Source organism: Equus quagga, chromosome 14, assembly GCF_021613505.1.
Source record: "Equus quagga isolate Etosha38 chromosome 14, UCLA_HA_Equagga_1.0, whole genome shotgun sequence".
In the NCBI taxonomy this organism is placed as follows: domain Eukaryota; kingdom Metazoa; phylum Chordata; class Mammalia; order Perissodactyla; family Equidae; genus Equus; species Equus quagga.
In genome coordinates this window covers 19,477,639-19,505,007 of record NC_060280.1, presented here as the reverse complement: position 1 = coordinate 19,505,007, position 27,369 = coordinate 19,477,639, and the positions used below count along the sequence as shown (strand labels likewise).

The 27,369-nt window shown below is 45.8% G+C and overlaps 1 long non-coding RNA gene across 1 annotated transcript; it reads right to left on the bottom strand.

Annotated features, from left to right (window-relative positions):
• Window positions 1–9,981: 9,981 nt before the first annotated feature.
• LOC124251801 (uncharacterized) lies at window positions 9,982–12,797 on the bottom strand. Its single transcript, XR_006891856.1, has 3 exons — window positions 12,490–12,797; window positions 11,459–11,617; window positions 9,982–10,385 (listed from the first exon to the last, which is right to left on the bottom strand). It is a non-coding gene; the product is annotated as an uncharacterized LOC124251801 (long non-coding RNA).
• Between the last annotated feature and the right edge of the window lie 14,572 nt (window positions 12,798–27,369).

Here is a 27,369-nt window from a genome sequence, read left to right as displayed (position 1 = left end):
CCTCTCTATTCTCTTCTGTCCCCCTCCCGTCCCCTCCCCTCCCGACACTTATTTCTAGTTTGTAGACTTTTTGCACTATCAACCTGTATTCTTAGTAATCGCCCTACGTTAGGTTTGTGTTAATGACAATGTTTCCTCCTGTCTCTGATCTTTACCGCATTGTTATTATCTGTTTTCCTTTCCGCCTCTCATTTACTCAGTGAGGATTTATCGAGGGCCTCCATTGGCAGGCACTGTTCTGGGCATCCGGATACGACAGCGAATCAAATGGACAACAGCCCCTGCCCTCAGAGGCTTACATTCTAGTGGGGAGATAGAGACAATCAACAAAATAAACAAGCGAGATAAAGAAATATACATATCTTTAGATAGTGATAAAGTGGAAAATCCAACACAAGGAGTTTTTGTGTAATTGCCTCACTGAGAAAGTTGGCTTTTGAATAAAGATCTGAGGGAAGTGAGGCATGGACCACCCGTGAGTAGGGAAGGGACAAGCACTCCTGGCCGAGGTGGGCATGTGCCTGAGGTGTTTGAGGAGCAGCAAGGAGGCCAGTCTGACCCAGGGGAGTGATGGAGGGGAAGGAGCAGGAGAAAAGGCCAGAGACGTGATGGGGGCTGTCGGGCACAGTGAGCACTTCAGCTTTTACAGCTAATAGATGGGGAGACAAGAGTAGGGTAAGGTAAGGAGAGGACTGACACGGCCTGGCTCAGATTTTAACGGAAAGAGGAGTCAAGGATGACTCCCAGTTTTTGGCCTGAGCAAACGAAAGAATTGACTTGCTATTAAGTGAGATGCAGACTGTGAGAGAAAACACTTTGTGTGTGTGTGTGGGGGGGGGGGTGTTTGGGGGAGGAGGGGTGGAGAACAGGTGGTCAGTTTTGGACATTCAAATTTGACATCCATTCTGAGAGGTCAAGTGGACAGACATGTTTGAGGCTGGAGTTCAGGGCAGAGGTGTGAGTTAGAGATCTGTTTGAGAACCATTAGGATAGTATTGGTATTTAAACCCACAAAACTGGATACACCCACTAAAAAATAACATTTTGGGGTCCAGCCAGTGGCGTAGAGGTTAAGTTCGTGCGCCTCACTTTGGCGCCTTGGGGTTCACGGGTTCAGATCCCAGGCACAGACATAGCACTGCTTGACAAGCCACGCCTGTGGCTTGCGACCTACCTATAATAGAGAACGATTGACGCAGATGTTAGCTCAATGACAATCTTCCTCAAGTAAAAAGAGGAAGATGGGCCACAGATGTTAGTTCAGGGCCAATCTTCCTCACACACACACAGACAACATTTTATGTCAACTGTACTTTAATTTAAAAAAAACAAAACAAACTCCCTTTTTTACTTTTACTTTGAAGAGCCGTGGCAGTACTTTCATTCATATCTTTAGATCCTTTATTTAGAAAAGGCCTGAGTGCACTGACAATGAAGAAGTAGCATTTTATGTCCGGCCGACTGCGGCTGTGAGGAGAGCGTGCTGAAGCAATCTTTCCACAATGTCACCTTCCATTGAGGCTAAGGTTTTGTCAGTTTAGTGAAGATAAAATAACAGATATTTGCCTGTATCACTTCAGATTAACGGATTCGTCATCTTAATATGTACACAAAGTAAATCGAATTTTAAAATATTCGTAACACGTGGTTAAAAAGGAATCAAATGGTGCTCCACTAGCCACACATTCTTGTCTTAGGGTCACTGTGCTCTTTGTTCTAACTTGGAGCACATTTCCCATAGATATGAACAAGATTTGCTCCTTCTCTTAGTTTATGTCCGTCTGTCCAGACGCGATCTTTTTTTTTAAAGATTGGCACCTGAGCTAACATCTGTTGTCAATCTTTTTTTTTTCTTCTTCTCCCCAAAGCCCCCCAGTACACAGTTGTATATTCTGGTTGTGAGTGCCCCTGTCTCTGCTATGCAGGATGCCACCTCAGCATGGCCTGATGAGCCGTGCCATGTCTGCGCCCAGGATCCGAACCTGCAAAACCCTGGGCCACCAAAACAGAGCGTGAGAACTTAACCTCTCGGCCACAGGGCCAGCCCCTAGATGTGATCTTATCAGAAAGGCCTACCATAACCAAATTCAAATAACACATCTTATCACTGGCTACTCTATTTTCCTCTTAGCACTATTACCACCTTACACTGTGTGTATCTGTCTGTTTATTACCTGCTCCCCTCCCTTACAATGAACTCCTCGATAGCTATAAACTGAATGCATGATCACCATATTGCTGTGCACAAGAAGAGTATGAAGCTGTGATGGCTCTATTATTTTACTACTTTGCTAACAATTATGCATTACAATTTTAAAACATTTTTGCTACTTTAACAGATGTAAGGTGCTATGTCAAGGTAGTTTCAAGTTTAAAATTTTTGATTATCAAGGACAATGATCATTTTCCCATGCACTGTCTACTAATTTTATTTCTCCTTGTGAATTATATACTTAACTTCTTTGTCTACTTAGTTATTGCTATCTTGATTGTTTTTTTTTTAAAGATTGGCACCTGAGCTAACAACTGTTCCTAATCTTTTTTTTTTTCCTCCCCAAAGCCCCCCAGTACACAGTTGTATATTCTAGTTGTAGGTCCTTCTGGTTGTGCTATGTGGGACATCGCCTCAGTACGGCTCGATGAGCGGTGCCATGTCCTCACCCAGGACCCGAACCAGCGAAACCCTGGGCTGCCAAAGCAGAGCAGGTGAACTTAACCACTCGCCATGGGGCCGGCCCCCTTGATTGTTTTTATATATTTAATCAAGCTTTTATACATTTGAGGTATTTTCTGTTTATTTGGTGCAAACATTTTCCCTAAGATTTTGTCTTTTTAAAATCCTGCCCCGTTTTTATATTCTTGTTTTTTTGGTTTGTTTTTGCTTTTTTTGCTGAGGAAGATTTGCCCTGAGCTAACATCTGCGTCAATATTCCTCTATTTTGTATGTAGGTCACCCAGGGTCGCTCCCACAGCATGGCCTCCGCGGAGTGGTGTAGGTCCGCCCCTGGGAAGGGATCCCGGGCTGCCACTACGGATGCCGCTGAACTTAACCACTAGGCCATGAGGCTGGCCCCAAGTGTTTATATTCTAGAATGTTAGTCTTCCTTTGCAGTTTGTTCTATTGTTTCAAACCTTTGAGAATGCTGACATTTAGCCATAAATATAACTGTTTTATCCTATTTAATATAGCCTTTCTATGACTTTAAAAAAATCTATTTAGCATTTTAATCTGCTTGGAGTTTATTTTGATGTCTACTGTGGAACTTACATTTTTTCCTCCAAATGTTCATTCATTTATCCTAGCGTTCCTTACTAAGCAATCCTTCCTTACTGCCGTGTTTGGGAATACTGCTTTACTACGTGTCCCATCAGGATTATGTATAAACACTCATCTTTATTCAGTCTCATTCCTTTCAGTTGATTTCAGCTTCTATTTTTGGCCGGGGTTCAGCTCCAGCCCAGCAGGAAATGACCATTTCGCCCCCTGCAGGCGGCCTTTGTTCCCAGGACGTGGAGCCTGGGGCAGCGCCGTGGGGGCGCTCGCCCCCTGGTATCTGCCCTCTCAGCCCGAGTAGAAGTGTCGCTGTGTCGCTGCGGGAGGATTTGGGGCCTCTTTGACCGGCTTCCTTCTGTCCAGGTCTCCCGGGGCCTTGAGCTTCTAGCATCCTACGTCTCTAGTACCCAGTAGAGCCGGGCCTGTACCCAGCCGTCAGGTGGGGATTGTCCCCTCCAGCCTCTCCCTTTTTCATCTTTCTACCCGACCCCAGGGCCCAGGGCCCGCGGTGACGGTCCGCGTGGAATTCCGCCGCAGCGAGGCGCTGCTCTGGCCGCTGGCTTTCCAGCTGCTCGCGGGGCCGCCTGTTTCTCTCCACTTCCCCTCCTTCCGCCATCCTTCTCAGCACATTACCGGCCGTGCCCGCTCCACTGTTGCAAGCGTGGTTGAAGCAGACACGATTCAAACAGGAAAAAGAAAATATTTTATTTATTCAGCTGATGCACACTGCCTACCGTGTGCCAGATCCTATTGTCAGATGAGTCCCACGTACCGAGCAGCCCGGGGCGCCTTAGAACCTGCCCGGTTTGGTTGCCAAAGTCGAAATCGGGTCTAAGCATCTCGAGGAGTGAACGGAGAGCCGGGAGGAGGGGTCGTCCTGGAGCTGGCGGGGCTTGGGCCGGCTGTGCGCCACGCTCCTCGCCATCTCCCCACTAAGCCGCGAGTCGCCGGGAGGAGGGTGTCCCGGAGCCAGACGGCCTTGGGCCCCGCTCGGCCGAGCCGCAGCCACCGCGCGCCCAGGCGAGGGAGCTCGCGGGCAGGACACGCCGCGGGTGCCGCGAGTGCCGGCCACCCACACCCGGGCCCCTCGGGGCTCAGCTCCGGGGCGGTCACCCGGAGCGACCCCAATGGCAGCGTCTCGCACTCCTGCCCACGCTGGTAACTCTTTAGACACCGGCTGACCATCGAAATCCGGAAAACCCGGTCATAACTAGAGAATGAAACTTCTACACACGTGAGCCCACCAGCGACTGCAGCATTTCCGTGAAAAACCCCCAAAGCCACGGTCGGCTCCGCCGTGGCGGCCCGGAGCCCTGCGCCCTCCTGCGCCCGGGCCTGGAGGAGGCGCTTGGGAGACAGCCTTGCTGCAGGGAGAGGGGACCCCTGGGATGGGAGACCCCTTTTCACAAGCCCCTGGACCTGCACAGGCGTGTACTGTCTCTCTGCAGAACATGCATAGCAACAACAAAAAGTCTCTGAATTCAGTATTTCTTCTAAGTGAATTTACATTTATTCATCACAATCCTATCAACGGACTTGAAAAATAGCGTTCCCGTTTCGCACATTGTAAGACAGCGGATTTATTCTGGGGGTACAGGGACAGTTAGGATTGTCTAGGATTTAGGGCGTCCGTGAAAACTCTGAAATTGTTTCAAGTTTTTTTGGGCTAATGTGCTTTTTTCTGGGAAGAAGTTCTGTAGCTTTTCTGATTACCAGAGTTCATAACCTTAGTTTGGTTAAGAAATGCTGGTCTAAAGGGAAGGCTCAGTGGGTTTATGGATTCAGAACCCTTTGCATGAACACTCAGGCCCCCTGAGGCCCCCGAATCTGGACCCCCATGTTAGAGTCTGGTTCTCGGGTGAGGGTCCCTAGAGCTGGACTTCTCCTCCTCCTTACAGAAGCCCCCACCCCCCTCCCAAAAACTCCAGGGGCACGGGCGGTTTCGTTTTAAAGCCAAGTTAGATTCAAGTAGATTTACTTCTGCATTTCTCTGAGCTTAAATAGAAATAACTCTCTGCTAGGTTTTTCCCTGCGTTAGTCATGCAAATACTCTATGCCTCACTGACCACTGGGTTTCAGCCCCTGGGGGAGCCCTCTGCACAGGCCTGGCCCAGGACCCCTGGGCCACCGCACGGGAGTCTCTGGGGAACTTGCGTGCTGACATTTAGCCATAAATATAACTGAAAATCCCACTGGGCTGGGATTTTCCTCAGCCAATGTGCCCAGGGAGTTAAAACGTGTTCCTTTTAAGGAGAAAAGAATACGAGATTTTTTTTTTAATTGTGAAAAAAAGATTACAAGACCACCCATAATCCCACCAATAAGCCTAACACGGTAACTAATTTTGTTTTTAATATCAGCTTCCCTGTGTGGACACATTTGCATTGCTGTGAATGGAGCAGTACAGTAATTATGTTTTAAGAACTGTTCTGTTTTACAATCTACTACTTTGCCTTAACATACTGTAAACATTTTACTGTCTTCATAATTAGTGTTTTTAATGGCTGCATACTTTTCCCCCCCCCGCACAGGCACACTTCACTATTTCCCTTTGTTGTGCATTTGCATGGGTTTCAGGCTATGGGGGGTGTGGTGGTGGTGGTGTTATGCCATGAACTTGTGTTCAGAGAGTTCACGCTGAGGTCTTTTTTCTCTTGCCAATTTCTGGTGTCATGAGGAAACTAACTTCAAGTTCCAGAGAAGCCATGCTTCATTCATTCATTCATCCAGCAAATATTGAATGAATGTCTACTGTATGCCAGGCACTGGTCCAAGCATTCTGTATATATATTACAAAATATATATTATAAAATCAGGTAATGGTAGGTGCAACAGAGAGAAATGGAACAAGGCCTGAAAGATTGCGTGTACGCTTTTTGTAGAGCAGTCAGGGAACACTTTTTCATAAGGGGACATTTGAGCAGAGACATGAAGGAGTGAAGGATCGGCATTTTTGCAAATCTGAGGAAAGAGCTTTCTAGGCAGAGGAGACACCGTGCAAAGGCCCTGAGGCAGCAGTATGCTTGGCACGTGGGAGGAGGCCAGTATGACAGGAGTGAAATGAGTGGGGAGAAGGGAAAGGGACGCGAGTAGAGAGATGGGTTGTATGTGGTGGGAGGCCACCTTGTGTGGGGCCTATAGACTTTTACTCTGACATCAGGAGCCATTAGAGGGTTTTGAGCAGAGGAATGACATGCTCTGACTTACCTTTTAAAAGACTCAGTTTGGTGGTGTGGCGAACAGGCTGTCAGAATTCAGAGGTTGTTACAATAATCCAGGCGAGAGATGATGTGGTCCTTTGGACCAGGGTGCAGTGGTGAAGGAGGTAAGCGCAGCCTGGGGGTGGACCCAACAGGATTGTTGGTGGTTTGAAGGTGAAGTTTGAAAAGAAGAGTAAAGATGACTTAAAGGTTTAGGAAGAATGGAATTGCCATTGAGTTGGGTTGTTTGTTCTTTTGTTTGTATTTTCTAGGGGGAGACAGGGAATTAGGACTTTAGTTTTGGACATGCTAACTGTGAGATGTCTGTTAGAAGCTAAGCGAATAAGTCACCTAGGCGGCAGCTGAATATGAGGTTGCAGCTTAGCGGGGAAGTCAGAGCTAATTCTGGAGATGTTCGTGAATACATATTAAAGCATGGGATCCACCCAGACCTCTCTCCCCAGTCGTCTACCCGGCTGTCCACTTGACATCTCCACTTGGATGTCGGAAAGACAACCCAAGCTCAACGTGTCCAAATCCAGACCTCTGACCTTACCCTGAACCCATCCACCCACAGCCTCCCCGCCTCAGTTGACAAGAGGGCATTCTTGCCTTGCTTAGACTAAAACCTGGGAGTCACACTTCACTTTTTCTCTCACCTCCCACATCCAGTCTGTCAGGAAATCCTGTCGGCGCTGCCTCCACAGTAAATCCAGAATCCAATCTAGACACTTCCCACCACCTCCACGGCCACCTTCCTGCTCAGACACTATTAGTTACTTGCCTGGGTTACTGCAATCGCCTCCTCAATTTCCTCTGCTCCTACTCCCGCCCCCACCCGACCCCCACTAGTCTATTCGCAACACAGGAGCCCGAGGGATTCCTTTAAAACATGTCAGAGCCAGTCCCCCCTCTGCACAAAGCCCTCCGACAGCTTGCCGTTCACTCAGAGCGAAAGACAAAGACCTCATGGTAACCTGCCAGGCCCTGTGTGATGTGACCCAGAGGGGTACACCTCCCTCTCCTGCTCTGCTCTTTGTCCTTCACTTTGCTCCAGCAACATGGGTCTCCTTGTTGTTCCCCAAACATGCCAAACGTGGCCCCCTCTGTTCTCTCTACTTGGAATGCCCTTCTCTCAGCTATGCCCCTTGTCTTATTCCCTTGCCTTCTTAAGATTTTGCTCAAGTCTCTCTCTCTCCGTGAACCTGCTCCTGACCACCCTACTTAATATGCAACCCCTTTCAGCCTCACTCGGATCGTCCTCCCCCTCCTCTCCCTTGCTTTTTTTTATATGGCTTTTTACCTTATGGCATATAATATAATGTATTTGTTTGAATGTGAGTTCTTCCAGAGCAGGAATCTTTGTTTTGTCCTTTCTGTTTACTGGTGGGTCCCAAATGCCCAGAACAGTGCCTGGCACATGGCAGATGTCACTACATGTTTGTTGAATGAATGAATGATTAAATGCAGAGTGTAATGAGATGAGCCTGATGGTGGTCACGAGGCAGATTGTGATGGTGAAGCTGAAACATGGGAGTGATGGAAGATGCCAAGAGCAGTTATAGGTATAAGGCTGAGACTTCTTCTGGGCTCAGTGAAGGGTCCAGGTAAAAAATTATGAGGACCTGAACCAAGGCAGGGAGTGGAAGCATGTTAGAAAAGTGACAGCGTTAAAAACTGGAAGTTAGAGAAACCATATAGTTACTTGTTCATTCATTCATTCTCTCAGTCATTCATCAGATGCTTTCTCCACATCTACAATATGGAAGATGCTGGGAGTATCAGTGCTGTGTCCAGTCAGAGCCTTCCTGAGTTAAAAGGTGAAATGTCCAAGTAGATGGAAGAGGGGGTGTATTCTTTGACTGGAGCATTTGTCTCAGTTTCATAGGGTGACCATTGCGTTGTCAGAGCTGCCAAACATCTCAGAGGTGGGAAAAGTGGAAGAAGAGGGAAGTGAATTGGCTGGTGTTCCTCTGGCAAATACACTTGCTCTTTCGCTGCTCAGGACTCTGGGTTTGCCTTGGGTCAAGGAAGACACAAATATGGGATCAGAACCCCAAATCTTCCCCAACAGCCATGTAGGGCAGCTGCGTAAGCTGCGACCCTGCTCAGCCCTCCCTTTTCTACCTCACCCCTTGTGAACTGAGGCCAGTCAAGTCGCAGGGCAGGAATGTTGGCCAGTGGAGGGGGTACTGGGAAGACATACTAATGTACCAATTAGAGATGCATCTGGGTTAACTAGCAGCGTTTTCAAACATGCAAGTCTCCTAAAGGACTGAGATGAGTGGGAACTGGGGTTAGCAGAACCCTGGTGGGGAGTCTGCCTGCAGGGACTATGCACAAAGTTCGCTGGGCGCTGGGTCCGGAGGCAGCTGGAAATACAAAGGGTGTCACAATTTCATCCTTTCCTGTCCCGAGTGTGTTCGTGTGCATAATTTGTCACATTGCTTCAGACCTTCAGGACAAGCAAAGATCTGGATCCAGGCCAGGATGACCCAGGAGTCTGGCCCCCTCACCTTGTGACTCCTCTCCACTCCAGCTCCTCCGCGTCCTCTCCCAGTTGGGGTCTGGTATCATAAAAATCATCCCATTTCGTAACGCAGTTGCTTTACGGAAATGAGATTGGGTGGGACAAAGAGGCTAACTTTTCACTTTTTACACTTTGGTGTTATTTGAATTCTTAAAATGAGCAGGAGTTATTTTTATCATTTAAAAAATTGGTGGTAGATGGGGCTGGGTGATAAAATTAGTCGGTATCACGGAGCCCCTGCAGTTGAGTCCTCAGTATTTGGATTCAGATTTTCAGCAAGTTAATCTTATTTTTTTAAAAGGAAAATATGGAATAAAAACATGGACAAGTAGATAAGCCAGCAAGTGTCAGTGTGGCTGACAACGGTCCCCTCCCCTCCCCCCTCGATGCTACTGCCTTGGTTGAGGACTCGGAGACGGATAAGTAAATGAGCCTGGAAGGAGTTCTGTTATTGCAGACTTTCTCAATTATGTGAGCCCCCTCTGAGTTACATGCCAAAAATCACATAGAAATCTGTTATCATAAATTATTTTAATAATCTACCAGCTGATGACTCAATTTTCAGTTTTGCTGAAAGCAAAAGAATTGGAAACCACCCAACTTTCAAAGGGATTTGTCCCCCAGTTAGCCTTGTTCATTTTTCAATTTCTGGGAAGCACACCAACAAAAGCTTTCCCAAGACTTAACAAATTAATATCACTTATCTCTTTTATTCTTTCAGATAGAGATAGCTTATTTAACCCAATATACTAAGAAAGAATTTGGAACATAAAAATGTTAATTTTAATATGCCTTGACAATATGATTTTTTTAAATAAAATGCTTTTACTTTATTATAAGGTTTAAGTATTTGTCAAAACCATGGAGCTGAAAATTTGAACTCATTCAATTTAAGGGAATGTCTGCCATATAAAGAAAATTGGCAAAACCAGCATATTATCAAATTAATCAGCCAATCAGGCTTTATTTTTCAATTTCAATAAGCATGTTGTGTTTCCCTACATATCTCATCTGAATTCTAGTTCTTTTGTGTGTGTGTGTGTGAGGAAGATTGGCCCTGAGCTAAAATTTGTGTCCTTCTTCTATTTGTCATATGGGACACTTCCACAGTATGCCTTGATGAGCAGTGCTAGGTCCATGCCCAGGATTTGAACCTGTGAACCCCGGGCCGCCAAAGTGGAGCATGCAAACTGGACCACTACGCCACCAGGCCATTCCCTGAATTCTAGTTCTAAACTGGATAAGGCAGATGAGGCAGAGAGCCTCGTCCTGAGTTTGCTCCTGGATGGTGTAGGTGCTGCCACTCTCAGGATTTCCTACTGAAGTGCTCTTTGCTCTCACAGGATTCTGTCTCCAAAGCAATGCATTCTTTCACAGCAGCCTGGGGATGGAAGAAGGAATAAAACTTGTCATTGTTACTTGTTCCAATTCTATATAAATCTAATTGAAATGTCCCAACGTGTGCCAAATCATCCCATGTCCAATGTGATATTTCAAACTTAGAAATATGTGTAAGACAGGGGAAGACATGAAGCCTACAGGTGACCTGTTTAGAGAGATGATTTTTTTAATGTCCTGGGTCAATTTACAAGATAAGATTCAGAATGCTTGAGGGAGACACCTTTCTTTTGTAAAGAGATGGGGACTGTGAAAAGGGTGGTGGGAACGGACAACAGGCATGATGGTATACCCTGCAGGTGCATCCTTAGATCAGTTTTAGGCAAAAGCACATATGGAAGTCAAAGATTTCCCTAAACGGATCCCCTCGAACTGTCTACGCCTGCGTACGCCTTGAAAGCCCGGTTTAAAGGCCACTGTCTTAAAGTACAGTTCTGATCACCAGCTTCCCAACCAAAGACTTCGGTCGCTTCTCAATGCCTGCGGTGGTAGCTCCTAATCTGATTATCACCAGAAGCCTGGGTCACATTCCCAAAGATTATGATTCAGGATTGCTAGAGTGGAGCTCCAGAACAGGCCTGTTTATAAAGTTCCCCAAGTAATGAAGATTAGCCCTGAGCTAACATTGCTGCCAATCCTCCTCCTTTTTCTGAGGAAGACTGGTCCTGAGCTAACATCCGTGCCCATCTTCCTCTACTTTATATGTGGGACGCCTACCACAGCATGGAGTGCCAAGCGGTGCCACGTCCACACCAGGGATCTGAACTGGTGAACCCCAGGCTGCCGAAGCGGAACGTGTGAACTTAACTGCTGCACCACTGGGCCGGCCCCATCCCCAAGTAATTCTGATGGTTGGTCATCCTAACACCTTCTGATGAGAACACGAGCTCCCGGCTGACAGCCTTTCCCTCCACCCTTACTGCACAATTCTTCTCAGGAGCTCCAACATTCAGGTGGATGACCTGACAACACCCAGGCCTCTCAAGTACCTGACCTTCTAATCACCAATGACATTGCCTGTACTCCTCCCTACTACGGATTCACCTGGCATCTTACCACCCGAATCTTCGCCGCCTCTGCAGTCTCGCGTTTCCATTGCTCCAGCTCACTTGTTCTAGTCACTCCATGCTGTGGTAGCAGAATAAAGGTCCTCAAAGATGTTCACATTCGGATCCCAGGAACCCGTGGATATGTCCTCTCACGTGGCAAAATGGACTTTGCAGATATAAAAAGGTTGCAAACTTTAAATAGGTAGATGATCCTGGATTACCTAGGTGGGCTCAGTCTGATCACAGGAGCCCTTAAAAGCAGAGGACTTTCTCTGGCTGGAGTCAGAGAGATGCAACAAAAGAGTAAAGCAGAAGAGATGTGGCGGAAGGGAAGTCAGAGAGATTGGAAGTGTAAGGAGGACTCCGCGTGCCATCGCTGGTTGGAAGATGGAGGAGACAATGTGACAAGGAGTGCGGCAGTTTTAAGAAGCTATAGAGGCTCCTGGCTGGCAGCCAGCAAGGAAATGGGTCCTGAGCCCTGCAACCTCGAGTGACTGAATTCTGTCCCCAGCCTGAATGAGCTTGGAGGGAGACCCATCCCTTGAAACTCCTGAAAGGAATGTGGTCCCACCGAGACGTGGATTTCAGCCTTTATGAGACTCTGAACAGAGGCCCCACGTGAGCCACGCTGTTCCTGGACTTCTGGACTGCGCATAATCCGTGGGTGTCGTCTTTAGCTACTTAGCTTGTGGTAATTCGCTATGGCAGCATAGAAAATGAATACACCATACTACAGGTGACTTTATTATATTCAAAGACATTGACTCCACCACTTTGTCACTATTGATCAGCCCCCTCATGCCCTCACTTTCCTTCTTTTCCAATTTAGACTCTCCAGTCTGCCGTTTTAATTATCCTCTCATGAGTGTCCTCAACTCTCTTGTTCTTCTTTCCCTTTATTGCAGTGCTGCTCCAACTTGACTGGGCCGAGCATCAGAGTCATCTGAAGAGCTTGTGAAAACACAGATCGCGGGCCCTACCTGTAGAGTTTCTGATTCAGGAACTCTGAGGTGAGGCCTGAGAATTTGCATTTCTTACCGTTTTCAATGATTCTGGTGCTGCAGCCCTGGAGACCACACCTGGAGAACCACTGCTTTGCTACAAGCGCCCAGACTGAGCTCAACGCTGTCTTCTCTGCACCTGCAACCAAGCATCCGGATGCTGCTTATGAGAAATTACTGACTGGGCTGACTGCTTTTGTTTAAATTCGTGATTACAGACCTCAAGTCGGGGGATGGGCCCTCAATAACTACCTGGCTATCCTTTCACATTTCCCTGGTCAGCTCTCCGTCCTTCTCCACACTCTATCTGTCCTCTCTTCTCAGACCTCCAAGATCCTGCCTGCCCCTTGGCTTTAGCAGATATCCTCCCCTCCCAGACTTTAGTGAGGAACTAGAAGCCATGAGAAGGCAACTCCCTCATCTTCCCCCTAACGAGGCTCCAACTCTGCTGGAGGCTGCTCTTTCCTCCTGTTCAGCAGAAGGATAGATCTCTGCCCATCACCAGCGAACCTCTCCTCCTCTGCTCTGCATCCCGTTACTCTCACCTCTCCAAGAACTCTGCTTCTTTCATCCCCTTCTTTTTCCTATGCTATTAATGTATGTGTCAATCTGGGTTATTCCTCATATCTCCATTTTTAACCCTCTCTTGACTTTATATCCTCTTCGGGCCACCGTCCTCTCTCTCCACTTTCATTCAGAGCAAGAATCTTGAAGAAGTTGTTGAGGGCTGGCACCGTGGCTGAGTGGTTAAGTTCCACGCTCCGCTTCAGTGGCCCAGGGTTTTGCTGGTTTGGATCCTGGGTGCGGAGACGGCACTGCTCATCAGGCCATGCTGAGGCAGCATCCCACATGTTGAAACTAGAAGGACCCACAACTGAAAATATATTCTTCTTTTTTTTTTTTTTAGGAAAATCAGCCCTGAGCTAACATCTGCTGCCAATCATCCTCTTTTTGCTGAGGAAGACTGGCCCTGAGCTAACATCCATGCCCATCTTCCTCTACTTTATATGTGGGATGCCTGCCACAGCATGGCTTGCCAAGTGGTACCACGTCCGCACCCGGGATCCGAACTGGTGAACACCAGGCCGCCGAAGCAAAATGTGCGGAACTTAACTGCTGCGCCACTAGGCAGGCCCCGACAACTGAAAATATACAACTATATACTGTGGGGCTTTAGGGAGAAAAAGGAAAAACAAAATCTTTAAAAAAAGAAAAGAAGTTGTTGACTTACCTTGTATCTACCTCCTCACTTCCCATTCACTATTTTAAAAGATGTGTGGGAAGTGTATTTATTTAATGAATAAGCATTACACTGGATACTTTTATTTGTTGAGCATTGTTCTGTGGTCCCCACTCTCATGGAGTTAGATAAATGCCTAATTATGGCATTTACAGCTAGTGACAAGTGCTGCATAGAAAACAGAGGGATGTGGTGGGTTTCATGACTCATAAGGCCATTCAAGAAATCCGTATTGAACACCCACAATGCACCAGGAACAGCTCTAGGCACTGAGAATGTGTCAGTGAAGAAAGCAGACAAAGGTTTCTGTCCACATGGAGTTTACGTTCTCGTGGGAGAATGTAGAAAATGAACAATGACAACAAAAGGTAAAAAATATATATTAGATAGTGATGCGTGATATAAAGAAAAATAAAGCAGAGAGAGTTAGGGAGTGGATGCAGGGGGATTGTAATTTTAAATACATTGGTCAGATAAGGCCCCACTGAGAAGGTGCATTGGAGTAAAGGCCTGAGGGAGGAGAAAGAGTTAACTGGGCAGATACCTGGAGGAAGCACATTCCAGGCAGAGAAAATAGCAGGAGCAAAGACCTCAGGGCAAGAGCCTGCCTGGCTGGTTAGAGCAACTGCAAGAAACTGCAAAGAACGATAAGGAGGCCAGTCCGCCTGGAGCTAGGTGAGCAAGAGGAACGAACAAGGGTACCGAGCAAGGGTACGAGATGAACCCAGTGTCATCAGGCGGCCAGACTGTGTATGGCAGAGGTTGACAAACTTTTTCTATAGGGTGCCGGATAGTAAATATTTCAAGCTTTGCAAGCCACATATGGTATCTGTTGCATATTGTTCCTCTTCTTTTTTATTTTTAAACAACCCTCTTGAAGTGTAAAAGCCTTGGGGCCGGCCCCATGGCCAAGTGGTTAAGTTCACTCGCTCCGATTTCGCTGGCCTGGGGTTTCACGGGTCGGATCCCGGTTGCAGACACGGCACCGCTCGTCAAGCCATGCTGAGGTGGGGTCTCACATAGCACAGCCAGAGGCACTTACAACTAGAATATACAACTATGTACTGGGGGACTTTGGAGAGAAGAAGAAGAAGAAGAAAAAGAAGATTGGCAACAGATGTTAGCTCAGGGCCAATCTTTAAAAAAAGAAAGAAAGAAAAAGTGTAAAAGTCTTCTTTCCTCTCGCAGTACAAGGATTAGGCCCACGGCCTCAGTTGGCCACCTCCTGGGACCTTATAGGCCATTGTAAATATCTGGTTTTACTCTGAGTGAGAGGAGAAGCATTGGAGGATTCTGAGCAGAGGAGTGATATGATCTCTCCTACATTTCAAAAGATCCCTTGGTGGTTGTGTGGAGAATAGCCTGAAGCGACCGCTGAAGGAGGAAGCAGACACTGGAGTTTAGATTAGATATTGTGGCAAAATAAACTACCCCCTGACTTAGAGGCTTAAACACCTAACGTTTACTGTTACTCATGGTTCCGTGGGTCAGGAATTCGGACAAGGCGCAGCAGAGCTAGCAATTTCTGCTGCGCCTGGAACGCCCCATGTGGCTTCTTCACTCACATGTGTTCACAAGCAGCTGGGGGCTGGCTGCCACAGCTACCCCGGGGTCATATGTCTAACAGCTTGGTTCTTATTGTTGGCTGGATTTCTCCGTTCACCTCCAGGTGGTCTCATAGCCTCTCCCTCTGTTGTGGCCTCTCCAGCAGAGTAGCCAGCCTTCTTATATGGCAGCTCAGGGCTTCCAAAAGTGCACAAATGGAAGCTGCCAGGCCTTGTAAAGGCTTAGGCTCATCGCTGGCAAGCGTCAATTCTGTCATGTTCTCTTCTTTAAAGTAGGGTTCAGGGCAGCCCAGATTTGAGGAGAGGGACCCCTTGAGGACATGAATACAGGAGCTTATAGTTCCCTACGGGCACCAGAGTGACAGTCCGACACTACCGAATTGAAAGCTATTTCAATAATTGAGGCGGTGGTTTGGGCACAGGTGTTAGCAATGGAAATGGTGAGAATTCACTGGTTTCTGGATATGTGTTCAAGGTAGAGTTGAGAGGATTTGCTGATGGCATTGTATGCGGGGGTGGGACAGAGAAGAGTCAAGGGTAACTCTGAGGTTTTCAGCTGAGCACCTGGAAGAATGCCATTTACCGAGAAGCGGAAGACAGAGGGAGGAGCAGGTTTAGGGGGACTATCTGGAGTTCCGGTTTGGAATTTTAAGTTTGAGATTTCTATTGGACATACAAGTGGAGATGTCAAGGGACAGTTGACTATGCAGGTTTGGAGAGGTCTGGTGTGGATATAGAATTTGCAAGTTGTCAGTGTGTAGATGGTATTTAAAGCCATGAGACAGGATGATATCACAAATGCAGCCTGAAAGCAAGAAAGGGAGATTCCCAGGTGCCAGAAACCAAAAAGGACCCCAAAGCAAGTATGGTGAGCAGAATCTGAAGCTGGGACAGGATGGGATTTTAATGTTGATATGGCAACAGGAGACGAGGCTTTTGCCTTGATGAGACTTGGAGCTGGAATGAAGGCCCCATCATAAAGCATGAAAGAGCCCAGCAGAAGTCTAGCAGAGTGAATGAACATTGGTACTCCATGGAGAAATTCCAGAACAGGACAAGGAGTGTTCCTAAAACATTTCAGAGAAAAAGAACAGTTTTCTACAAAGGCTCAAAGATCAGGACGCATCTGAATTCTCAGCTTTCTCACGGAAAGCTAGGAGGCAATGGAAAAATGCCTTCAAAATACAGAGGAAAAAATAATTTTCAACTTAGAATTCCAACCCTACCAAGCTATCAAGTGAGGGTAGAAAAAAATATTTTCAGACATGCAAAGTTTCAAAAAAATGTTACTTCCAGTGCACTCTTAGGACACAAGAGGAGAATTTGCTTCACTAAAACAAGGGGATACACCAGGAGAGAGGAAGAATAGGAACCAGGCGACGGCGTCTTCATCACAAGATAGCGGCGGAGGAAATCCCCAGAATGATGGTGAATCGAGGATTCAAGATGACGATGATGCCGCAGGCTTAGAGGGACCAGTTCGTACTGGAGCGAGTCGGAGGAAGGCTGCAGGGCGGACTTCTTCAAGGAGATGGACTCAACAGTTACCTGATGAGAGCAAATACACTTGAGAGAATATTTACACAGCTGGTGGAAAGTTTGAAGATACATTAAGATAAGTACACAGAAAACTAAGCAAATAAAAATCCAGGGACCCGCCCGGTGGCACAGCAGTTAACTGTGCATGTTCTGCTTTGGCGGCCCGGGGTTCCCGGTTTGGATCCTGGGTGTGGACACGGCACTGTTTGGCAAGCCATGCTGTGGCAGGTGTCCCACATATAAAGTAGAGGAAGATGGGCACGGATGTTAGCTCAGGGCCAGTCTTCCTCAGCAAAAAGAGGAGGATTGGCAGCAGTTAGCTCAGGGCTAATGTTCCTCAAAAAAAGAAACCAAAAAACTAGACCCTTTTTTAAGGGAAAACAAAACTAAAAATAAAAGTTGCCAATTGATTGTAATACACGTCATGATTTCAGAGATATTAGTGTGAACAAACATACATGTTAGAATAAAAATCCAGTAGTAGTTCATTTAGTAAGGGCCTGTGCAGGGCAGGAATTTCTTACTTTTTACATGTGGAAATCCCCCCCCCCCCACATACTCTCTGGAATAATAATTTGGCTGAGTATAAATTTCTTTCAGTCCTGAGGATTTTCTTCAATTCTAGAAAAAAACTCAGTAATTTTCTCTTAAAATATTGCTTTTTCTACCATTGCTTTCAATTCTCTTTCTCTAGAACTCCTATTTTAAACATTTAAAATATTTAACCCTTTTCATCTGTTCTCCATATTTTTAACTGCTGTTTCTTTTTATCTTGTGCTGTATTTTGAATGAGTTCCTCAGCTTTCTCTCCCAATTCCCTAATCTACTCTTTGACTGTATTCAATCTAGAGTTTCTCTCATTTATGGCCTTTTAGATTTCAACTAGGATGTTTTTCCTTTCAAAGATTTCCAATTGGTTATTGTTCACATTATTTCATTTTAGCTTAAAAATTTCCTTTTGAAATGGAAGGTGTGCACTCATCTCTGAACATTTCAACAAACTATTTTAAAGTCTTTTTATACACTTTTATGAATTTCCAGAAGAAATTTGACAAAATTTCTGATCTGATTGTTAATTTCAAAGACTATCTTTCTCACCAGTAGGTTCTTTCATATATTTTGGAATTATGGTTCAAAAGCTCTTTTTGAGTGAGAAAGTATTTATTTTTGTTTGATTTCTTTCTCTTTCTTACTTTCCCTTCACCTCTTCCCGGGATGCCTCCATCTGGCCCACTGGGCCTCAACCCAGAGCCAGGGCTTTGGATCATGATTCTCTACCCCTGGATATTCGGGATATGGTGGGTCTAGCCATGGGGCCAGCAGACAGCTTAACAATTCCTGGTAGCCAGGTGTTCTCTTTGTTTCTCACCTCCCTGGGCTCTAACGAAGCCAGAGTCTGCAGATTGACAGCTATTTTCTTCAGCTTTTCTTTAAACAAGCAGTGGGGCCCACGTCAGCCTCTGGTTTCAAAATGTGACCTTCAGCTCCCCACATTGTGGGGAGCGCTTTACCCTCACAGGAGCTGAACTCTCACCCAGCTGCCAGTGTCCAACTGCCAGACTTAGAGCCCATAAGCCTGAGACTTCAGCCCACTCATCTTACTGTGTTTCTATGCCATCTCTGGTTCATGGGGATATGCGAGTCTAGCTATGTCTTTTTTAAAAAAATCATTATCATATTTTAAATGTCATGGTATGTGTTTGAAGCCAAGGGGTTTTGGAGATACAAATTTACTTCCTTGTTGACTTCAGCCTCCTCACACCTGCTTTCTCTCCCTCACCCCTCTACTGAAACCACTTAGTCAAATTCACGGGTGAGCTCTAGGTTGCCAAATCTAATGGACGTCTCTCTGTCCTAATCGTACTTGACCACCTAGTAGCTTTTGACATAAAGGACTGCCTAGTTCTTCTTTTTTTTTTTTGAGATATAGTTGACATAAAACATTGTGTTAGTTTTAGGTATACAACATAATGAGTTGTTCTATGTATATATTGCAAAGTGATTAGCACAATAGCTTTCCTTAACATCCATCACCACCCATATTTACAATGTTTTTTCCTGTGATAAGAACTTTTAAGATCTACTCTCTTAGCAGCTTTCAAATATACAATACAGTATTGTTAACTATAGTCACCATGCTATGATACATTACATGCCCAGGACTTATTTATCTTATAACCGGAAGTTTGTACCTTTGGACCCTTCACCCACTTCACCCATCCGCTACCCCCTCCCACCTCTGACAACCACCAATCTGTTCTCTGTATCTATGAGTTTGGTTTTTCTTTTTAGATCCCACATATAGGTGATATCATACAGTATTTATACAGTATTTGTCTTTCTCTGTCTGACTTATGTCACTTAGCATAATTTCCTCAAGGTCCATCCAAGTTGTCGCAAATGGCAGTTTTCCCCTTTTTTTATGGCTGAATAATTTTCCATGATATATCACATTTTCTTTGTCCAGTCCTCCATCGATGGACTCTTGGGTTGTTTCCACATCTTGGCTATTGTAAATAATACTCCATTACTGCCCAGTTCTTTTCTTTGCTTGGTTACCAGCACTGTCCTGATTCTCATTCTCATTGCCCTTTGCAGCTCAATAGATCAGCAATTGTAAGATATTCCTTTGTCTTCTGGCATTTATTGTAGCCAACAAGTAGCTTGCTATAGTTTGTCAGTCTTTTGTAGGTAGTCGGTATTTTTCCATAGGTTGCTTTTAAGATTTTTGTTTCTTTTCTTTTATTTTTTTTAAGATTTTAGTTTTTTCCTTTTTCTCCCCAAAGTCCCCCGGTACATAGTTGTATATTCTTCGTTGTGGTTCCTTGTGGTTGTGGCATGTGGAACGCTGCCTCAGCGTGGTTTGATGAGCAGTGCCATGTCCGCGCCCAGGATTCGAACCAATGAAACACTGGGCCGCCTGCAGCGGAGCACGCGAACTTAACCACTCGGCCACAGGGCCAGCCCCAGATTTTTGTTTCTTATAATTGATGTTCTCCAATTTTATCACGCTGTCTAGGTATAAACTTATTTATTTTTTGGTGAGGAAGATCAGCCCTGAGCTAACATCTGATGCCAATCTTCCTCTTTTTGCTTGAGGAAGATGGTCCTGGAGCTAACATCTGTGCCAATCTTCCTTTACTTTGTATATGAGGAGCCGCCACAGCATGGCTTGATGAGCGGTGCTAGGTCCCTGCCCAGGATCCGAACCCGTGAACCCTGGGCTGCTGAAGCAGAGTGTGTGAACTTAACCACTATGCCACTGGGCCAGCTCTGAATTTATTTGTATTTTGCTCCATATCTTGTGGCCTGCACCTGGTGGATAATGTGAACTCAGGTCCCACACTGGTGCAGAAACAGACTTGGGGTTCCAATTTATCTAAATGATTCTCTTTCTCCCTGTGGCCCATGCCAACGGCAAGTTTTCCTGCTTCTTCCCCAGGCTGGTAAACACAGTTTTTCTATCCTCCTGTGGGGAGCAGATAGGACCTTTGTTCCAACTCCAGGTCTTGTCAGGGCTCAAGGACTCCTTCTGTTGCTATATCAACATTAAAATCCCATCCTAATCTCTATTCTCTATCCTGTTTTAGCTTCAGATTCTACTCACCATGCTAGCTTTGGCTTCCCTTTTGATTTCTGACACCTGGAAATTTCCCTTTCTTGCTTTCAATCTCAGATATGTCTTATGAAAAAATTATCCAGCATTTCTCTCTTTTTGTGTGAGAGGTGAGTCCTGCTTCCATTCCATCAGCTTGTCCTGCTTTCAGATACTATTTTAGAACTCAAAGCCAAGAATTGGACACTTTCTCCTCGCTAGGTTCTTTTGAGTCCTCTGTCTTGGGTCAATAAACCTATCCCCAAGATCTAGGACAACTAAGCTAGCCAAAATTGAGTTTTGGTCACTTGAAACCAATCTTTAATACAGTGAGGTTTGGGAATTTCTGAGCTTCAAGATAAATTTCCAGTTCCCCAAATATTCTGATCCTAAATATGTTGCTAACTATTTCCTGTTCTTCTGTTATACACCCAATGCTTTTGAGAATGAAAATACTTACTATTGTCCATGTCCCCCTGAGTTTCTCAGATCCATGAACTTGCATATGCTGCTCCCTTTTGCCCATAATACTTTCGCCATCACTGCAAGCCAAATCCAACCTGTCTTCCAAAGTCCAGCTCCCCTCATGCTCCTTTGCAGCCTGGCTACTCTCCCAGCCTGATGGTACCTGTGCTTCCCCTGGATTTCTGCCACTGTGGTGCGAAGGACTGAACCTGCAAATTGCTGTCAGGACGTGTGGGCTCAGGACCTGGCTCTGCCACTCCTGAACTGTCTCTTTTGACCTATCCAAGCTTTAATTTTTCTTATATAAAACAGAGATGGAAATACCTCATAGAGTTCAAGCCTTTTTCATGACTCTTTTAGTTTTGAGTGACAGAAAAACTAACAAAAGTTGGCCTCGAACAAAAGGGAATTTATTGACTTATATAGATGAAAAGGCTAGGGGCAGAGATAGCTTCAGGTGTGGGTGACGTCAAAACTAAGATGATATCATAAGGACTCTGTCTCTTCTCTCAGTTCTGCCTTTTGCTCTGTCACCTTCGGGCTCAGGTTCAAAGAGCGGCAAGATGGCCGGCAGCAAACCCAGAATGTACAGTCTCTCTGCTTCAACTCCAGCAGACATGCTTGATGACCTCTTTCTCAGAAGTCCCAATCACAGAGAAGAGAGAGAGAAAATAGGCCAAAATATTAATAGGTAAGTCTGGATAAAGAGTTGTTTACCATCCGTGCAACTTTCCCACAAGTTTATTTTCAAATAAATACATTTTAAGAATGGAAAAGAAAAAAAAAAGGCCCAACTAAATTCCTGTTGCTCTCATTGGGTCATGTTCCTGTCCCTGAGGTGGTCACTATGGCCAGGAGAATTTGATGCTTGGATTGGCTGGAGCCCAGGAGACTTGTCCTACCTTAGACCCTGGGGTGGAGCCCTGACTGCAGCGTGTGGGATGCGAACTGAGAGGATGCTGGGCAAGAAAAACTGCAGATGTCCACCCCAAGTGTGCTGAGGACCAAATGAAAAAATATAAGGAAACTGACTTCAGAAAGTCCTGTTCGACTATAAATGATGATGACTGTTCGGTTATGTTTCTCTCGTGACACTTAGCACTTTCTTCCTTCTCTCTACAGTCGTCTGGTTCATGCTTTATCTCCCCTACCACGCCCCGAGCAGCTAGAGATTAGGGACTTTGCTCTAGTCGTCTCTGGAGCGCTCCACCACTTCTGACTGAGCACCTAGATAATAGGACATATCCAATAAATTATTGTGGAATAAGGGAATGAACCTAAAATCCAAAGCGTTCCCAGAATTCTGTGAATCCCTGGGCCAAACTCTCAGAAGATTGTGGAGAACTTTAACCTTTCCCTGGGGTCACAGATCAGTCGGCTCTGGCGTTTTTCATGGTGGAGGGCGGGGCAAGATCATTTCAGGAAGAGGTGCCCTTGCATTGATTTATTGACCTGGCCAGGCGAAGACCAGACAGAGAAAAGAAAAGTCCTTCTGATCCGTTTGTTTATTCACCATCTGCTTTGTTTTTCTCTCCCTGTCCTTGTTACAGAGAAGGGGGCTTCAGGAAGGCACAGACTGAATGAAAGAACCTCCCAAAGGCACTGACAGGTGTGGGGTTCGCTCTTGATCCTCGAGGCCTGAGCTTCCAGGAAGTTTTGAGTTTAATTGAAAGAACTGCATATGAGTTCTAGTCGAAAAGCTGGAAGCTCGGCCCGGTGTCTGTTCTCCCCTCTCTCTGCGGTTGTGTTCATTTCCTCAGATTTCCTATCTGAACAGAGTCTGGAGCTGCTGGGACCAACTGGAGTTTGGGAAACCGAGCGCTTAAAAGAGGGAATACAGGACTCAGATCACCTCTTGAAATGGCCTGCAGGTAGCCCTGCTCCAGAGCTGTCCTGAAGCTGCTTTTTGGCTGATTTGCAACAGAGACACTCACTCTTCAGCCACAAGTGTTAAGTAGAAAAGGCTATGAGGCTTAAGATACCTGTAGTCCATCGGGCTGTGCAGACTCACTAGTTTTCAACCTGCCTTCTATTATGTTGTGGCAATGATGCTATTCCAGGAACCTCCGCCCCCAGCAGGGCAGAAACAACAGGGACACCTTTTCAGGGAAGGAAAGTTACATGATTACAGGTATTCTGAACAGGCACACAAGCGCTCCACTAAGTTGCACAGTCATTGTTGGAAACAGTGTTTCAGCTCCAGTACCTCAGACAATTGCTGGTGGGGGGAGGGAGGGCGTAGGAATGAGAATCTCCAGGGGCATTGTTAGCAGATCAGGAGTCACCAAAGGAAAATCTGAGCTGGGCGGGTCAGCAGCTCCCAGCCTGGTGCTTGGCAGGCTCAGCAGCACAAGCTGACTGCTGCTGGTAAGAAACTCCCTGTTCACTATCTTCACTTCCTGGACTGCCCAAGTCAGTGCAGACTCATTTCTGGAAGGATATCCCTTGACTTCCAGGTTCTGACCTTGCCTCCCCTTCAGGTCTCTATCTCTTGCCTAGTTGGCATCTTATCTCTCTTCCCGACTCTGGCTTCCTCTTCGGGCCTCAGCATTGCTCTCACAACTTTTTTGGGTCATGCTGTCCTTGCGTTTCCTACAGGTAGTCACAGGTGCTCTGCCCAGGGACCTGCAGCAGCACGGCCTTATAGAAAGGGCCTGGACTCAGAAGTCACACAAAGGTGGGTTCTAATCCCAGCTCTGCCATTTAATAACAGGGTGAAGTTGAGCAAGTTATTCAACTCTCTGAGGCTCAGTTTCCTCATCTGTAAAATGGGCATAATTTATCCTATTGGGTTTCTATGAGGATTTGATAAGATAAAGGACCTAGCACAGTGAGCAGGTTGACCCTTTGTAAATGGCAGCTCTGCTTAAGAGTGAAGAGCAGGCTGGAGTAGACACATCACACAAACGCCACCCTCCCACCTCACAGTGATAGCATCTGACCAACAGCATCAGGCAAATGCTATCGGAAAAGTCCTGCAAAGATGGCGCCTCCACTTCCTCATTTGTAACCTGCTCTCATGTTTCACAATCTGTTTGTGAGGAAATTGTTCTTAATATCTAACCTCAGTTCCTCCTGCTACAATGTGTCATATCACACTCTTTTTAAATAACACACAAATAGACCCATGAAAATGAGCAGATTTTTCTATGAGTCACAGGCATTCATGGGCCTTAAGTTTACTCTTATCTTCAAGAAACCAGGGAGTATTTGTAGTGTGACCCCTGAGCTATGCTGGGACGCTCCAGAGAGCTGTGACAAGACTCTCTTGAGACTCGTCTCATTTGGAATAGTGGTCTCAGTGTCTTTCCCTCTCTTATTTTTTTCAGTTGCAAGTGAATGACTGATGCTAATTTATAAAGCCTGGGAACACAGCAAAGGAGTTCAGGAGAACTGATCACATTGGTGGCTAATCACTGATATGCAGCTTGGCCGTGGCAAGGATTGAAATGAAAATTGTGTGTCAGTCTTTGACATTGAAACGGATGACAGTAACCAGCCCCGTGCAACAGATCATTTCATTCAACTACGCAGACGCATTTTGCAGCTAATCCTTCTTGCAAGACTGTTACTATGAATCACACCTTTTTAGCTGTGTGGTCCAGAATCTAAGTGTCTCAGAAGGTCCTGTGAGAGGGAAAGGTTTGAGCTGCCTGGCGGCACAGGGCAGACATCTCGACTCTCACATATGCCCACTCTGTGGACTTGCTTTAAGCCTATGGGCCGAGATTGCAAACTGGCAGCCGGTGGACCGCACACAGCCTGTGGATGTGTTCTGTTTGGCTCCACACTGTTTTGCTTTTATTTTATTTTTTGTTGAGGAATATTAACCCTGAGCTAACTGCTGCCAATCCTCCTCTTTTTGCTGAGGAAGACTGCCCCTCAGCTAACATTCATGCCCATCTTCTTCTACTTGACATGTGGGACGCCTACCACAGCATGGCTTGTCTAGCAGTGCCATGTCCGCACCCGGGATCCGGGCCGGCGAACCCGGGCTGCCAAAGCGGAAGGTGCGTTCTTAACCGCTGCGCCACCGGGCGGCCCCTGCTTTTATTTCTTTAAGTTGAATTGGTTGCCCTAATCTAAAGCTTCACATGACCCAAGTTTCTGGCTTGTCTTGAAAAAGGGAAGAGCTGGCAACACTGACGCTGCGGTAACATCATGTGGGGCTGAGCGGAGATGCTCGCTGGAGATGGGACCACCGTTTCCTACTCTCTCTCTCCCACTCAGTTCCATTCATGTATGGAAACTGCCTGGGCCCTGAAGGCGTTTGAGCTGGGGACTCTTGGCCTGTGAAGTCCCCTTTTGTCACTGGCAGAGAGCACAGCTGCTAGCGTTCTGTTCCTTTGGGCTCTCTAACCTCTCTTCCTCCACCAGCAATGATACCAGCAGGAATCAGTGTTTGTGATTCCTTTGGATATGTCTTCCCTGAGTTTATATTTAATGCCACAGTTGAAGACATGTGTCATGTGACCAGTAGGTTCTCATATGAGGATGAAGGGGAGGAATCTGTCTTTGAAATTTGCCTCTCTGCACCGTTTCTGGGTTCTTTGAAGTCCAGCGGCTTCTGTGTGTATAGAGGAACACTCTCTGCGACCTCCAGTATAACTGATGCTCAATTTCTCAAATTTATTTATCTAATAAAACTTAGAAAATTAAAATTTCTTAAACTACATTTTTACGTTTAAGTCCTGACTACAAATTATATTTCTTTTGGGTGAAAATAACAGAAAGCCCTGACTGAAAATGGCTTAACCGAGGAGGAAATATGTTATCTCACATAACATGAAGCCGTGAGGTGGGGTGGGCTGCGGGCACGGTACCCCCGGCTCCAGCTCCACTGCGTTGTGGTGGTGTTGGTTCTGCCCTTCTCCGTGTATTGGCAGCAACTTTATGCTTGCAGCAATGTGGCTGCTGCAGTGACATTATCAGATCCAGACACAACAGTTCAGAGGAGGAAGTGGGACTCTTATTTCTCTTTTTGGGGACTGTAGAAACCTCTCCCAGAAGCCCCACAGTGAACTTTTACTCACATCTCATTGGCCAGAGTTGTGTCACATGTTCATTCCTCAACCAATCACTTGCAAGGAGAATGGGCCTGCCAGTTGGCTTTTACTAATTATCCCAGGGTGGAATGAGTGTTGGGGAGTCCGTCATATTGATCTCTACATAACTTAATTAAATTCCCTTAAACAAACGAAATTATAGTCATCAATCCAATAACACTGATTCCTTGAACATTTCTAACATCCTAACACCAAATAGCAGACAGAAACACAAAAATAAAATAATCACAAAGGCTATAACCACATTTAAATCTAATTTTAAAGCATTAAAATTGTGAATTTAATTTCTTTTTCATTACCTCTATAATGAAATTACTCTAATAAGTAATATTTATTTTGATAATTTTTTGGATTTACAGTAATTGTACTAGACTATCTCCAACTGGTCCAGGTCATAGGTTATTTATGTAGGTTGAGGTTATTTATAATTGATTCCCAGCTGGAGCAGGGAGTTTGGTGGCAACTTCTGCACCTGAGCTGGCACGGGTCAGGCTGCCCTCCTCTTTCACAGTAGCTTTATTGAGATAAAATTCATATACCGTACCATTCACCATTTGAAGTACACAATTCAAAGGTTTTTAGTCTATTGACAGAGTTGTGCCACCATCACCACAATCAATTTTAGAACATTTTTGTCACTCCAATAGGAAATCCATTAGGAATCACTCTCCATTTCCCGCCCCCTCCAAGCCCTAGGCAACCACCAACCTACTTTCTGTCTCTATGAATTTGCCTGCACTGGACATTTCGTACAAATGGAATCACACACTATGTGGAACTGGGCCCTTTTTAATCATTAAACTTTATTTGCTCCATCAGTGGCACTTGTCATGCTTATATCTTTCAAAGGGGATTTCCTGAAATTACGTACTTTTAAAGTTTTGCTTAGTTAGTATTATATAGTTGGTTGTATTGCCTTTGCTATACATTGACCCAGTTGTTTGGAATGATTGGAAATATAAACACACCTTATATATTGGGCATCCACTCCCTTCCTTTCTTCCTCCTTCCACAGTGAGTATTGAACATCTTCTCCGTATCAGGTGTTGTGCCAGGCACTGGGGATCCAACCATGAACGTGCAGTTGGCCCTTCCCCTCATGGACTTAGAGCTGGGTGGAGGTCCTCCCCTTTCTGCTGATAACCTGGGGAGGCCATGCCATGTGGGTTCTGCTGAGTTACTATTCCAGAATGTTTATTGGGCCCCCAGAGAAGCTTCCTGCTCCTTCCCCATTTCCAATCTTTCCCCATCTCTCCCATCATCTAACCTTTGACATACTATCTTCAGGGGTATAATTGCCATCATTTCTGCAAACTTTTTCCGTACATGCTTAATTATCTTTTTTTTTTTTTTTTTGAGCAAGATTAGCCCTGAGCTAACATCTGCTGTCATCCTCCTCTTTTTGCTGAGGAAGATTGGCCCTGAGCTAACATCCATGCCCATCTTC